Source organism: Malus domestica, chromosome 14, assembly GCF_042453785.1.
Source record: "Malus domestica chromosome 14, GDT2T_hap1".
Taxonomy (NCBI): Eukaryota; Viridiplantae; Streptophyta; class Magnoliopsida; order Rosales; family Rosaceae; genus Malus; species Malus domestica.
In genome coordinates this window covers 3,383,835-3,397,650 of record NC_091674.1, presented here as the reverse complement: position 1 = coordinate 3,397,650, position 13,816 = coordinate 3,383,835, and the positions used below count along the sequence as shown (strand labels likewise).

The 13,816-nt window shown below is 41.0% G+C and overlaps 1 pseudogene; it reads left to right on the top strand.

Annotated features, from left to right (window-relative positions):
* The first annotated feature begins 2,106 nt into the window (after positions 1-2,106).
* Positions 2,107-13,433, top strand: LOC103454118 (G-type lectin S-receptor-like serine/threonine-protein kinase At2g19130; annotated as a pseudogene).
* The last annotated feature ends 383 nt before the right edge of the window (positions 13,434-13,816 follow it).

Below are 13,816 nucleotides of genomic sequence, written 5' to 3'. Positions count from 1 at the left end.
ATGCCACATGTATCAACCTGACCAAGGTATGATACATCAACAAAGTCAACACCAAGACATATTGTGTTTACATCAGCAAAGCATCAGGAAATTGAAGTCATGCAAGCCGATCCTAGACAACCTTGCCGACCTCTACACGACATCATTGCCGAAGTCAACCTTTCAGAAGCTTATCCAAGGAATTGGTATGCCTAACTATTCATATGCAATGCTTGTAGTTCTCATTTGGAAGTTATGTCAAACTCAGGGGGAGTATCTAGAAGTATACTCACTTGATCTTAATGTACTATTTTTCCCTACTATTAGGAGCATTTTCCCACTGATTTTTTGCTACCTAACTAGGTTTTAACGAGGCACCCATCTTGGGCTGATCATACCCTCCTTGTGAGCTTTTCTACTTGCTTCCAAAAGACGTATAGTTTTGACTTAATACAACTTCTCACTTTTCTCCTTAGTCTATGGGTTTTTCTCCCACCTTGGGTTTTACCATAGCGAGGTTTTGTGAGTATTACTTTTTATGCATTGTTTCGTTGATTTGAGACTCGCATTCACTCATTATGTCGACGACTTCATCAACTCTACTTACTTCATTGCTGAAGACCTAATGCGCCATTTACTTTAGTATTTATACACTCAAGGGGGAGTGTTGCAATCCTATTAGATTAGGAATGTGATTGTGTAAATTTTAGTGTATCTAGTGATATCTTGTATATTCCCTTTAGTAGTTAATATCCTATTATCCTAAAAAGGTAAGGAATTAATATTTCCTACTACTATAAATAAAGGCACAATGAGGTGGAATAGAACACATCTCACAATTACACATCTCTCTCTTCTTTCTCTATGTGCCGCACCCCCTCTCTCTGCCTCCATTATTATTCAGTAAATTATGCTTACAACAATTCTACACATTTTACAACACTTTTCACAAAAGTTATCAAATACTAAAAAACTGTTGATTATACTTGCAACAAATTTAAAATGTAGTTTACCAAACGCCGAACTATTTTTTTTTTTCCATAGCCAATTTCTTGTTAGAGTTTTGAGACTCTTGTCCCACATTGGAAAAAACAAGATTCCCAATGACCTTTATATATGTTTTGTCCTCTACAATATTAGTTAGGTGTTTGACCATTTGGAATGGGTTTGAGGTTTGGGCCACCAATTGTGTGGATTAGGCTTGATGATTATACCATAATATTAATATAAATTAATATTAATTAATCAAGACAAGGGCCTTGGGCCTTAGGGCACTTGGGGCCTAATAATTAAAATTAATCTGATCAATTAGTTTTAATTTTCGAATTAAGTTTTTAATTAAAATTAATTAAAAACGTTTTGATTAATAGACACAACTCTTTGGAAAGAGTTGTATAGCTTCAGATACATCCGAAAGATATTTGAAGAGGTATGAAAGAGCCTATATAACTGGAGTCCTCAGTTCCATTCTAGATCATCTTTTCTTCCTCCTTTCTTTTGTACGAAATTTCCAGAGAGTAAACACATAAAGCAAATTCGCTAGAGTTCTAGAATCCAGTGCGGGTTGTAGAATTAGGTAGTTGTATCCTGGTCGAGTAGACTTTGTTGAACCACAAGCACAAGAGTGGGACGGAAATACTGTTCGAAAGACATAGCTATTACGCTAGCCTCTACCTTCTGTAATCACGTTAGTACCATTGATATTCTTGTATTGATTTTTGTATTTCATTATGCAAAACAAGTATTTTGATCAATAAATATTCTACAATTTCGAGTTTTGTTATTTTTTATTTATTTTTGAATTGTTCTCCAACATTTCTCGCACAACACTTTCAAAAATGATTTTTCTCACAGCACAGTCGAACTAATTTTATAAATATTATATATTGTATAAAAAATTTATTTTAATTAATTAAGATGTTGAATGTAAGCAATTGAGTCATACTTTACTCACCAAAAAAAAAAAAAAAGAGAAAAAAAAATTGTGGATGTGAAGTCCTTTGTTGACTTGTAAGTCAAGCTATTGTATTTTGATGGAGCATATCTGGTTAAGATCCAATCATTCAAATAAAGGGCCAGTTTTGGCTTCTGCAAGCAGCAATCTCTCTCTTTTGTTGCAATTTTATCAAGAGATGGATACGAAGATTCTACTCTGCTATACGTTGAGATTTTTGTTATGCTGTACTTTCATTTCTTGTATTTCCACGGCATCTCACACCATCTTTCCAGGCCAATCTCTTTCCGGGGGACAAACAATGACCTCTCCAAGTGGAACATTCGAGCTCGGTTTCTTCACACCAGGTAATTCTCGAAACTATTACCTAGACATTTGGTACAAAAATCAAACCATTAAGACCGTAGTTTGGGTTGCAAACAGACAACAGCCTGTTTCTGAACCAAAACTTTCAGTATTAGTACTTGTCGAAAATGGAAACTTGATCTTAAGTAGCCCCTCCGAAGTTGCAATATGGTTGACTAATTCAAGATCAAAGGTCTCTAATTCGAGTGTAGCAAAGCTTCTTGACAGTGGGACCTTTGCATAACAGATGCATTTGATTCATCTGTTATATGGCAGAGTTTCGATCACCTATCGGATACTTGGCTGCCGGGAGCTGAGCTTGGATACAATAATCGTACCAAGAGAAAACTAGTTCTTACATCCTGGAGAAACGTGAAAAATCATACACCTGATCATTCTTCTTTTGAGCTGGATGAATTACCTTTTAAGTTATCTGACTATCGTGGTGCCTTTATTAGAGGCACACTTGAAATCAATAGTCAGCTCAAATTTTATGCCATGTACCAAGGCTCTAGGGGATGGACTTTGATTTCAGTTGAACCAGTGAACCAATGTGAGGTCGATGCGTTGTGCGATGCTTTTAGTTTTTGCTACCAGTTCGGTTCTCCTGCTTGTGTTTGCCCCGAAGGATTTGAACCCAAAGTCATGGAAAATTGGAGACTAAAGGACTTCTCAGATGGTTGTGTGAGGAAAACTCCTTTTCACTGCAGTCCTGGGGAAAGCTACTCATTTTTGCTGATAACTGATGTTGCATATGGATATCCTAATAAGTATCAGACAATTTCGAATATAAGCAATGATCAATGCAGATTAGAATGCTTAATTAAGTGCTCATGCACTGCCTTTTTTTATATTTCTTTTGATATTGGTCGGTGTTACACGTGGATAGGGGATGTATATAATATACGGGGAACATCCGAATCTAGCTATAATCCAGACGGCATAGAATTGAAAATACCGCTTGTGTATCCTACAAGTGAGACGAAGAGAAAGACTACTTGGATTGTACTTGGAGTACTTGCAGGGTTCTTTTCCATCTTAAGTGCTGCCACTCTCATGGTATTTTTTAGAAGGAGATGGTCAGCGGCAGCGTTGGCGACTACTGATGATTCTTTGGTGCTATACAAGCATAGAGATTTAAGAAGAGCAACAAAGAACTTCTCCCAAAAACTCGGGGAATGAGCCTTTGGTTCTGTATTTAAGGGGATGCTGCCTAACTCAACAACCATAGCAGTGAAACAGCTGAAATTTATGGACCAGGGAAAGAAACAATTTCATGTTGAAGTGGGAACTATCGGTAATCCAACACAATAATCTTATTCGCTTGCGGGGATTCTTCGTGAATGCTTCAAAGAGGTTTTTGGTTTATAACTACATGCCAAATCGTTCTCTGCAATCTCTTCTACTTGGAAAGAACCCGACAATGTTAGATTGGAAGGCTAGATATCACATTGCAGTAGGGACTGCCAGAGGATTGGCTTACCTCCATGAAGAGTGCAGAGACTGCATAATACACTGCGATATTAAGCCGCAGAACATCTTGTTGGATTCAGAATACTGTTTGGATTAAAACTTAAACTTTGGGCTCAAAAGGGAGTTGGCCCAAAAGGAGGAGAGAAGCCGAAGCCTAGCCGAAGCCCAGAAGGCAGAAAAGGCCTTTCCCGACTAAGTGCAGATCATTTGCACCACTTGCTCACCTGCCTAGGGACTAAGTGGTAAGCCAGCTAATCAGCCCAAAAGTACTTTACAGTGGCAATACAAGTAAATAGCTGATGAGTCATAACCCTTCAAGCTGCATTCGGGCAAGATTGTTGCTACAAGAGGCCAAACTGAAGTGTCTATAAAAGAAGAAAGAGAAATCAGAGATAGACACTCAATCAAACAAACAAATACAAGCACAAACTCTGCTCAAAGCCAGATTTGCCTTTAAACGAAGCTGTAGTCAGCCCAAGCCTTCATCCCTTTTGGGATAAACCCTCACCAAAAGCCTTTGTAATAGCTCTGCTACCTTGTCCTAAGCTTGCTGTAGTATCGATTTCTTTTTGTAAACTCATCTCCTTACCCCCCCCTTTCTAAAAGCTCTCAAACCCCTTGATAAACCACAAAGATAGGAAGTTGCAAGACGATCAGCCTTGCCCGACCCTTTTTGTTTTTGTCTTTTCATTCATTAGCCTAGCAATATGTTGTATACTTTAAGTTGTATTCAAGTTATTTCTAGTAAGATGACTATTAAAAGACTCTCTCAGCTCTTGAATCCGATTTGAATATGTCTTCATAGTTCAAACCAGATCTAAGTTCTAAGCTCTCGGGCATGTAAGATTGATCATTTAAAAGTTCTTGGCCTCAAGGCATAAAAAAGAACCTTATGTGGACTTAACCCATCCACGACAAGCTTTGATAACAAGAAGTCTGAAGTTACTTGGGGCGCAAGTAATCGATCTATTTCTTAGTTTTATTTCTATTATATTATGATTATAGTAGAATGTTTGAGTATAGAAGGGATTCTGATGGGAAGCCTCAAGGCCTATATCTAAGGCCCTACAAAGGCACCTATTTGGGTTCATTCTGCTCTGCGGGCTCGGATAATCAGAAGTATAATGGTTATAACATTTCTGCAAACAATAAAACAGACATCATATATTCGAGTACTGGGTTAGTTCTTGATCGGAAGCCTCAAGGCCTACACCTAAGGCCCTACAAAGGCACCTGTCATAACTAACATGGCCTTTCGAGTATATGTGCAACTAAACCTCAACATCCATTTTACATTTGCCATGCTAAAGATGGCAGTGGCACGCCTGAGCATTTAAAAGTTAATCTTGATTGTGAGCCTCAAGGCCTACACCTAAGGCCCCACAAAGGTACCTTTCAAAGTTAACTCTGTCCTTCTCTTTCAGCCTTGCCCGACAAGCCCGCCAGTGAAGCAGAAGCCCGACAGAAAGCATCAACCGACGCCAACCTCTCGGGGAGCTGTGTGCTCGTCGGCTAGGAGATATCCTCGACAAAAATTCTAGCCATGAACATAGTTTTGGCACGCCCAGTGGGATCTCATTTATGTTGATCTTGCATGTTCAAGAAGAAAAGCCATAAACTTTGCAGAAAAAAAAATATGAATGACGGTTCTTCTTAACCTTTGCTACAAATGGCAGATCAACCAGGAAATCCTCCTTCCCCATCAGGACAGGTGGTCCTGGAAAGCCCATCTTCATCCGGAAAGTTGAAATGGAGAGGAACTAATGAGGAATTATAAGCTACTATGATACAAGTATTAAGAAGTATGGAAAAAATCTATTTGGAAACCAAGGGGGAAGTCAGTAGACTGTGTACCTTAACAGGGAATTTACAGAGAAGGCTAGATTTGGAGTTTTCCACTCCAAAAGGCGCTCAGGGAAGTGGGATAGGCCAGGTTACCATCAGAAGCGAACCAGTTATTCCCCTATTTCTATTGTTAGAAGAAGAAAATGATAGGGGAAAAAATAAAGTAGTTCCTGAAGGAAGTCAACCCGTGATAGAACCAGTTCTGGAGAAGGAATTTCCTAGCTTCCCATTATTATCATTTAATAATAGAAAGCAAAGCGAGCAAGAAAGGATGAAATATGGGATGCCCATAACAACAGGAGAGTCCAACCAAAAAGAAAGTTCTGCAGTTTCGGATAAACCTCTTCCTTATAGGCCACCCCCATTGGCTTATAAGGGAGAGGGAGCCAACTGGAGAAAGCCTGAATCAAAGAAAGAAGCATTCACAGGCAATGACTGAAGCCTGAAGAACGAGTCTGCCATTCTCTTCCAGAATAATAATACAGCTACTCAACAGCTAAGGGATAAGTTGGCTGAATTAAAGAGGGTGGTGGTTCAAAATGCTCAACCATGGGCTCGTCTAGTGTTCAAGGTTACTTATCAAAAGCCTTATCCTGAATACATTGATGAGCAAAATCCATTTCCTTTCAACTTCAAGATGCCCGCATTCCCAACATTCACAGGTGAAGATAACAGTGTGTCTTCCAGATACCACATTTTCAAATTCTCCAATCATTGTGTGGCATATGAAGACAACCCAAACTACAAGTTAAGGTTGTTTGGGAATTCATTGGCGGGGCTAGCATCTCAATGGTATTCTCTATTACCCCATAACTTTATTGCTAACTAGGGGCAGATGGAGATGGCCTTCCATGAACAATTTTTCAGAATAGAACCAGAAATGACTATTAATGATCTGGTTGAAGTCAAACAATATAAACATGAGTCCACAGAGGACTTCATGATGAGGTTCAAGAAGACAAGGATGAGATGCCAATTCCCTGTTAACCAAGCTCAACTCATATCAATTGCTCAAAGGGCTTTGAGATTACCTTTGAGGAAAAGATTTTACAATACACAATTTAACGAGCTACAGGAATTGGTAATTGCTGCCACAAAGTATGAGAGGCTGTTGCTAGAAGAACAGCAGGTGAAGTATACTTCCAAAACTCATCCCTTCTACAAAAACAAAGCTGCAATTCATCGTGTGGAGGTAGGACAAATCGGGCCAGAGCAGGAGGATGGACATGACAAAGAGGAAGTTGAGATGTGTGCTGCTGAGATGACCACGCATTTCAAACCATTGATGGTGAAAGGATTAGTTCAACCCATCAAAGACCAGAAAATTATGATGAACGATGGAGGCTTCGTCCCTATGAAACCTTCCAAATACCAGAGTTATTCGTTCGATCTGGCCAAGGCACCCGAGATTTATGAAGAACTGGTGCGGGCATGAGTAATTTTGCCCGACAATACTAAAAAGATGCCCAAACCAGAAGAGCTGAGGGGGAAGAAGTATTGTAAGTTACACTATACCTTCAACCATTCTATAACCAATTGTGTCCAGTTCAGAGATTGGATACAGGACCTTATAGTGAAGGGAAAGTTGTTGCTTGACAAGCCCCAAGCTAGTATGATGGTTGATATCAATCTTTTCCCGGAAGCCCCTATCAACACGACCAATCTAATTGGGGGAAACCCGACTTGGTATTAGTAAGGGGAGCAGAAGAAAGAAGAAGATAGATAAAGGGGCAACGAGTTGCTCGAAATAAGTTCAGACCAAAGCCAGAAGCGAAGCAAGCAAAAGACAAATACATGTTCATCTTGCTAAAAGAAGGGTTACAAATACATTCTAGTCTAGTAATTTTACATCTCTACTCAGAGTGATTATTCGAGAATGATATGTTTGCATGATGGCAAAGATCCTATTAAGTTCGGCTAAAACAATATGGCTATTTACAAGTTGAGACCTAGTATGCTCTAAATCCGAGTTTGACTTCTTCACTTCGTTGATTTGCTTTTCGAATGTGACAAGAAGAGTTGCTTGCTCAGCTTTGAGAACAACCAGTTGTTCCTCTAGCTCCTGGAAACATCTTACACGATTGGCTTGTCTTTCAGCTCTCTTATGTTAATCCCGGAGAGCCCTCAGGTTTTCAAAGAAAGAGAGAAATGAATCATGTTGAGTTTTGGATAGCTGACCGGTTTTGAGCAGCTCCATTGTAACTTTCTCTATATCATGAAGAGCCTTGAGGCTGAACGAAGCTGAGAAGTCCTTCCTAGCCCATTCTTGGAAAGCTCGTTGCTGCTCTTGAAAACCAGAAGATACGGCAGGATGCTTTGAAGATTTCAGCCTTGCCTCAAGTTGCCTGAATTATTTAAAAAGTTTGGGCAACTTAGCAGTTTTTGAAAATGGAAAAGCAGGAGGGGGATTTTGCACTCTCGTTTCCTCTAATGAAGTAGTATCTACTGATGGGGCAGTTTCTGTTTTCCCGGTCTTCTCAATTCCAGGATAGGAAATCCCGGCACGTCCAATAGTTAAATGAGGTCGGGGGAGCTTTGACTTATGAACCAAACGAGGAGGAGAGGCTTCTTCCAGAACTTGCTGCAAGGACCAAAGAAGACCAAATTAAGAAAACAATATAGTTTGGAGCAAAGGGAAACTTTGGGAAGAAGAGATATACCTGACTAAGCCCTAGGGCATCATAAGGAAGAGTGCCGATTCCTGGTTGAGGGAAAGACTTTGTACCACTAACAGGGGAAGAAAAAGATGTGCCTGAACCTTCGCCAATGCCTTAGAAGTATCCAGGAATAATAAAAATTGTTAGTAAGCAGATTGTAAGACAAAAACAGGAAGAAAATACCTTCATACCTGAGTTTGACCCCGAGAAGAAGGAGGTTTATAGGTAGTAACCGTCGGGCAAGCAAACACCTGCAATACCGCTACCCTTGAGGTCACAGGAATCTCAAGGACTATGGGTTCATCACATATTGCCACTGACGGTTGGGGTGCTTCATGTAATGAAGAAGGCTGCAAGAAATATGAATAAGAGTTGATATGGAAGCAATGCGCAAAAAGTCAATGTAAGGATAGTTACTCACCAAATTACTGTCCTCATCCACAAAGTGCAACATAACTCCGGTGGATGGATCAAATTGAGAAGATGGAGTTGCCTCCAGGGCAGAAGGAGAAATCAAAGGAGAACCTTGACTAGGCAAAGGGGTAGATACCTCGACCTGGAGAAAGATAGAAGAAGAGAAAAGTTTAGGCATTAGCTCCAGAAACTATAAAATTGCCCAAGGATCGAGAAAGAAGGGAATGCACCTCTAAAGGATTAACTCGGGGAGGAGAGAGACTTGTTTCTCGGGCAAGCGGCGAAGAGACCTAGGGCAGACGGAGCTTTTCCTCTCTTGCAGCCTGCTTCAAGTAAATCATGCTCAGGTTTTTGTGGAAGCAGGAAAGATTATATAGACATAAACATAAACTATACCTCAAGTTCTTTGAGGGTAATATTTTGCAATTCTTCAGCCTTTTTGCGCATTTCAGCTCCTAATGGTTACTCCTTAGAAGCAATGGTTGGTTTATTAGATGTTTGAGGTCCTGTTTTCAAGGAAAGCAAGGGTAATTAGATAAAGAGAAAGGGTGGCGATCTGATAAAGAAGAACAAAACTCACTTGAAGACTTTTGCTTCTTTCTGCCTGCCTCAGAAACTGGAGCAAATGAGGTTGAAGACTTGTGAGTTTGGACGGTTTTTGTTCTCTTACTCTTTCTAGTAGGAATTGGTCGTTTAGTCTTGGGTGGGGATGCAAGATCAGAATCTGAGGTCTCAATCACAACTGCTTTCCTTCGCTTAGACACTTGGGTGATGACTTCAGGCGCTTCTTTTTCAACCCCTGAATCTTCAGAAACATCCCCACCTTTTCCACCTTCTCGTCTTTTAGCCTCTGCCGTAGCTCCATGAAGAACTGCTACGTCAGCTGAGTCATCCTCGGACTCAATAGGTACCGATTCAACATTCACTTGGGCTGCAGGATTAAGTAAGGTAAAAGTTAAAGAGCTTCAGAAGAAGGGATACAGAATCAAGATAAGAAGAAGAAATACCTATCAGAAGTAATCGATTCTTCTCATGGATCATCTTCTTCCAATTTTCAAGTTCGCCCGAACTAGGGTATGATTTGAGAGAAAGTTGACTGAAAAGACGATCATGAGTCTCTCTCAAGTCTTCTCCATATTTCTTGGCCCATTTGTCTTCCCATCAAGAAGAGAAGAGTGAAGTGCATTCAAAATTAAGAATGATGGACTTTCGAGCAACCTAACTCATGACTTCAAGACTACGTCGGGCAGCTCGAAACGTCACATCGGAAGGAGATGACAATCGAAAGGAAGTGCCACAATGGACAGAGTCGAAGAAAGGGATGGGAATGGCTTGCCTAAAACCTAACTACCTGCTGCAAAAGTTAGGGTGATACACTTCCAACCCTCGATCATATCGACTGCCCCGAACTCTCCATGCCATGTTTCTCGGTTGAATGCAACTGATAAATTTTTCCCTGCAAAAGGGGGTGACATCTTCCCTAGGAGCATCTTGAAAGGCCTGATCAAAGAACCAAGGATATCTCCTCAAGACCGACGCACCCTATTCCAGGTCTGATCGAGTCCTACAAACCTTGAAGAAGTAAAAGCAGGAGAAGGTGGAGTGATCGATAGGAGCAGCTTCAGCTAGGATTTGGGCAGATGCCATACCTTCTGGGAACTTTAAGTTCGCAGCCCGAAACTCTGGAAAGTACCATTGAAGCCATGTTTGTATCATCCATATGGGTCCATTCAGGTTAGTCTCAAATGGCTCACCTTGAGTCATTTTGAAAAGAAGATGGTAAAGATGAGAAAGAAGGAATGGACTTGTTGCTACATCATCAATGTTATGTAGAGCTTCCACCAAGGGGATCCATTCAACCTTCACTCCTTTAGACTTATTGGGGAAGACATGTTTGTTGAGCCAGTATATGAGGAAATACATGTGTTCTTGATCTTTATCAACATGCGAAGACCCTGCTCTAAAATTTTCCTTTACAAAAGGGATGAAGCCCTTGAATGAGGTCCCGTAACTCTTGAAGGTTGCAGAATTATATTCCAAGGAAAGAAGAGAGGCAGATGACCCTGAGCTTTCAGCAATTGAGGGGAGAGCCCAGTCTTGAGTAACATCTACTATCCTGCCCGATGGCCTTAGCCCGAAGACCTGGGCCATATCAAGAATAGTCGGAGACATAGGACCCATACGGAAGTCAAAAATGTTTGTGCCCGAATTCCAGAAAAGAAGAGAAGAAGTAAGCAGTTCGGGCTTGGGAATAATGGTAGTTTTTTAGAGCATTATCAATTCATAAATACCATTATTCATCCATTTCTTCTTAAAAGTTGGCTCTAGTTCATTGATCCACTGAGCCCAAGCCGGATCGTTCATTAAAGGAAAGCCTCGACGATATGACGACCACTTGGATGAAGAAATGCCCGACTTAGCCAAAACGGGATTTGGGGAAAACCAATTATCCCTGGGCATATTGTTCTCTATCACGGAAGGGACATTAGAAATCCATGCGGGACCCAACGATTGTACCCCATGCACTTCAAAGAAAAGCTCAGAATGCAAACCTGCCCGAGGGCGATGCAGTCCGTTGAGTAAACGGCGCAAAATGGCGATTCCTTCACTAGATTCATAAGATAGTTGGATTTGGTTGGATCCTGAAGCTATTTAATGAAGTTTGGAAGGAGAATGGCAAAGTACAGAGGATTCGTGGGTTAGTGAAGTGATCGTAGGAAGGTGATGATTATTTTTAAAAGATGTGCAAATCTTGAGAGAAAGATGTGGGTTTTAATGGAGAGCTATTCAATCAATATTGGCGCCTGGAATTCCAGTCTGAATATCAATTGAAGGGGGCATTGTTTGGATTAAAACTTAAACTTTGGGCTCAAAAGGGAGTTGGCCCAAAAGGAGGAGAGAAGCCGAAGCCCAGCCGAAGCCCAGAAGGCAGAAAAGGCCTTTCCCGACTAGGTGCAGATCATTTGCACCACTTGCTCACCTGCCTGGGGACTAAGTGGTATAGACCAGCCAGCTAATCAGCCCAAAAGTACTTTACAATGGCAGTACAAGTAAATAGTTGATGAGTCATCACCCTTCAAGCTGCATTCGGGAAAAATTGTTGCTACATGAGGCCAAACTGAAGTGTCTATAAAAGAAGAAAGAGAAATCAGAGATAGACACTCAATCAAACAAACAAATACAAGCACAAACTCTGCTCAAAGCCAGATTTGCCTTCAAACGAAGCTATAGTCAGCCCAAACCTTCATCCCTTTTGGGATAAACCCTCACCAAAAGCCTTTGTAATAGCTCTACTACCTTGTCCTAAGCTTGCTGTAGTATCGATTTCTTTCTGTAAACTCATTTCCTTACCCCCCCTTTCTAAAAGCTCTCAAACCCCTTGATAAACCACAAAGATAGGAAGTTGCAAGACGATCAGCCTTGCCCGACCCTCTTTGTTTTTGTCTTTTCATTCATTAGCCTAGCAATATGTTGTATACTTCAAGTTGTATTCAAGTTATTTCTAGTAAGATGACTATTAAAAGACTCTCTCAGCTCTTAAATCCAATTTGAATATGTCTTCATAGTTCAAACCAGATCTAAGTTCTAAGCTCTCAGGCATGTAAGATTGATCATTTAAAAGTCCTTGGCCTCAAGGCATAAAAAAGAACCTTATGTGGACTTAACCCATCAACGACAAGCTTTGATAACAAGAAGTCTGAAGTTACTTGGGGCGCAAGTAATCGATCTATTTCTTAGTTTTATTTCTATTATATTATGATTATAGTAGAATGTTTGAGTATATAAGGGATTCTGATGGGAAGCCTCAAGGCCTATATCTAAGGCCCTACAAAGGCACCTATTTGGGTTCATTCTGCTCTGCGGGCTCGGATAATCAGAAGTATAATGGTTATAACATTTCTGCAAACAATAAAACAGACATCATATATTCGAGTACTAGGTTAGTTCTTGATCGGAAGCCTCAAGGCCTACACCTAAGGCCCCACAAAGGCACCTGTCATAACTAACACGGCCTCTCGAGTATATGTGCAACTAAACCTCAACATCCATTTTACATCTGCCATGCTAAAGATGGCAGTGGCATGCCTGAGCACTTAAAAGTTAATCTTGATTGTGAGCCTCAAGGCCTACACCTAAGGCCCCACAAAGGCACCTTTCAAAGTTAACTCTGTCCTTCTCTTTCAACCTTGCCCGACAAGCCCGCCAGTGAAGCAGAAGCCCGACATAAAGCATCAACTGGTGCCAACCTCTCGGGGAGCTGTGTGCTCGTCGGCTAGGAGATATCCCTGACGGAAATTCTAGCCACGAACAAATACAGTCCGAAATTGGCAGACCTTGGTCTTGCAAAACTCTTGGGGAGACACCACAACCGTGTTTTGACAACCATGAGAGGAACTGTGGGTTATCTCGCACCAGAATGGTTTTCGGGTGAAGCCATCACACCAAAACCCGATGTGTTTAGCTATGGCATGTTGCTGATTGAGGTCATATCAGGGAGGAGAAACAAAGAAGGGTTAGATGACGGGGTAGAAAACTTTCGTCCTATCCAGCTCGCGAATGCAGTTAATAAAGGGGAAGATGTTATCATCTTATTGGATTGCAGGTTGGAAGGCAAAGCTAACATAGATGAACTAAGTAGAGCGTGCAAAGTGGCTTGTTGGTGCATTCAAGAAGATGAGAAGGATATGCCAACAATGAGGCAGGTGATTCAAATTCTTGAGTGAGTTTCAGACATCGGTGTTCCTCCAGTCCCGCAGTTCCTCTAGCGCCTTATCGGAGGTCCATCAAAAGGTATTAACCACCAGGAGACTACGTCCGGTTCGGGTTCGGGTTCATGGTCATGCTCCGATGTCCAAAGTGCATTTCAAGCCGAAGTCAGCAACTGTGCAACTAAAAGTCATGCGGATGAGATGACGAAGGTGAAGGTTCTTGTATTATGACTGTATGTTTAGCCTAGTGTTGAAGGTAGTAAGTTTTTGAATATTTCCAGTTCAAGAAATGTTGGTAATGTAATGAGATATTATTAAATAAGGGAAACGATTTTCGCGTTCTCCACCCGCCCACCCCTTTTTGTTTCTTTTTCTTCCGAGTCATTTCTTTGTTTTGGGCCCCTAATTTTGCTTGAATTTGTTCAATTTAACCGCTAAAA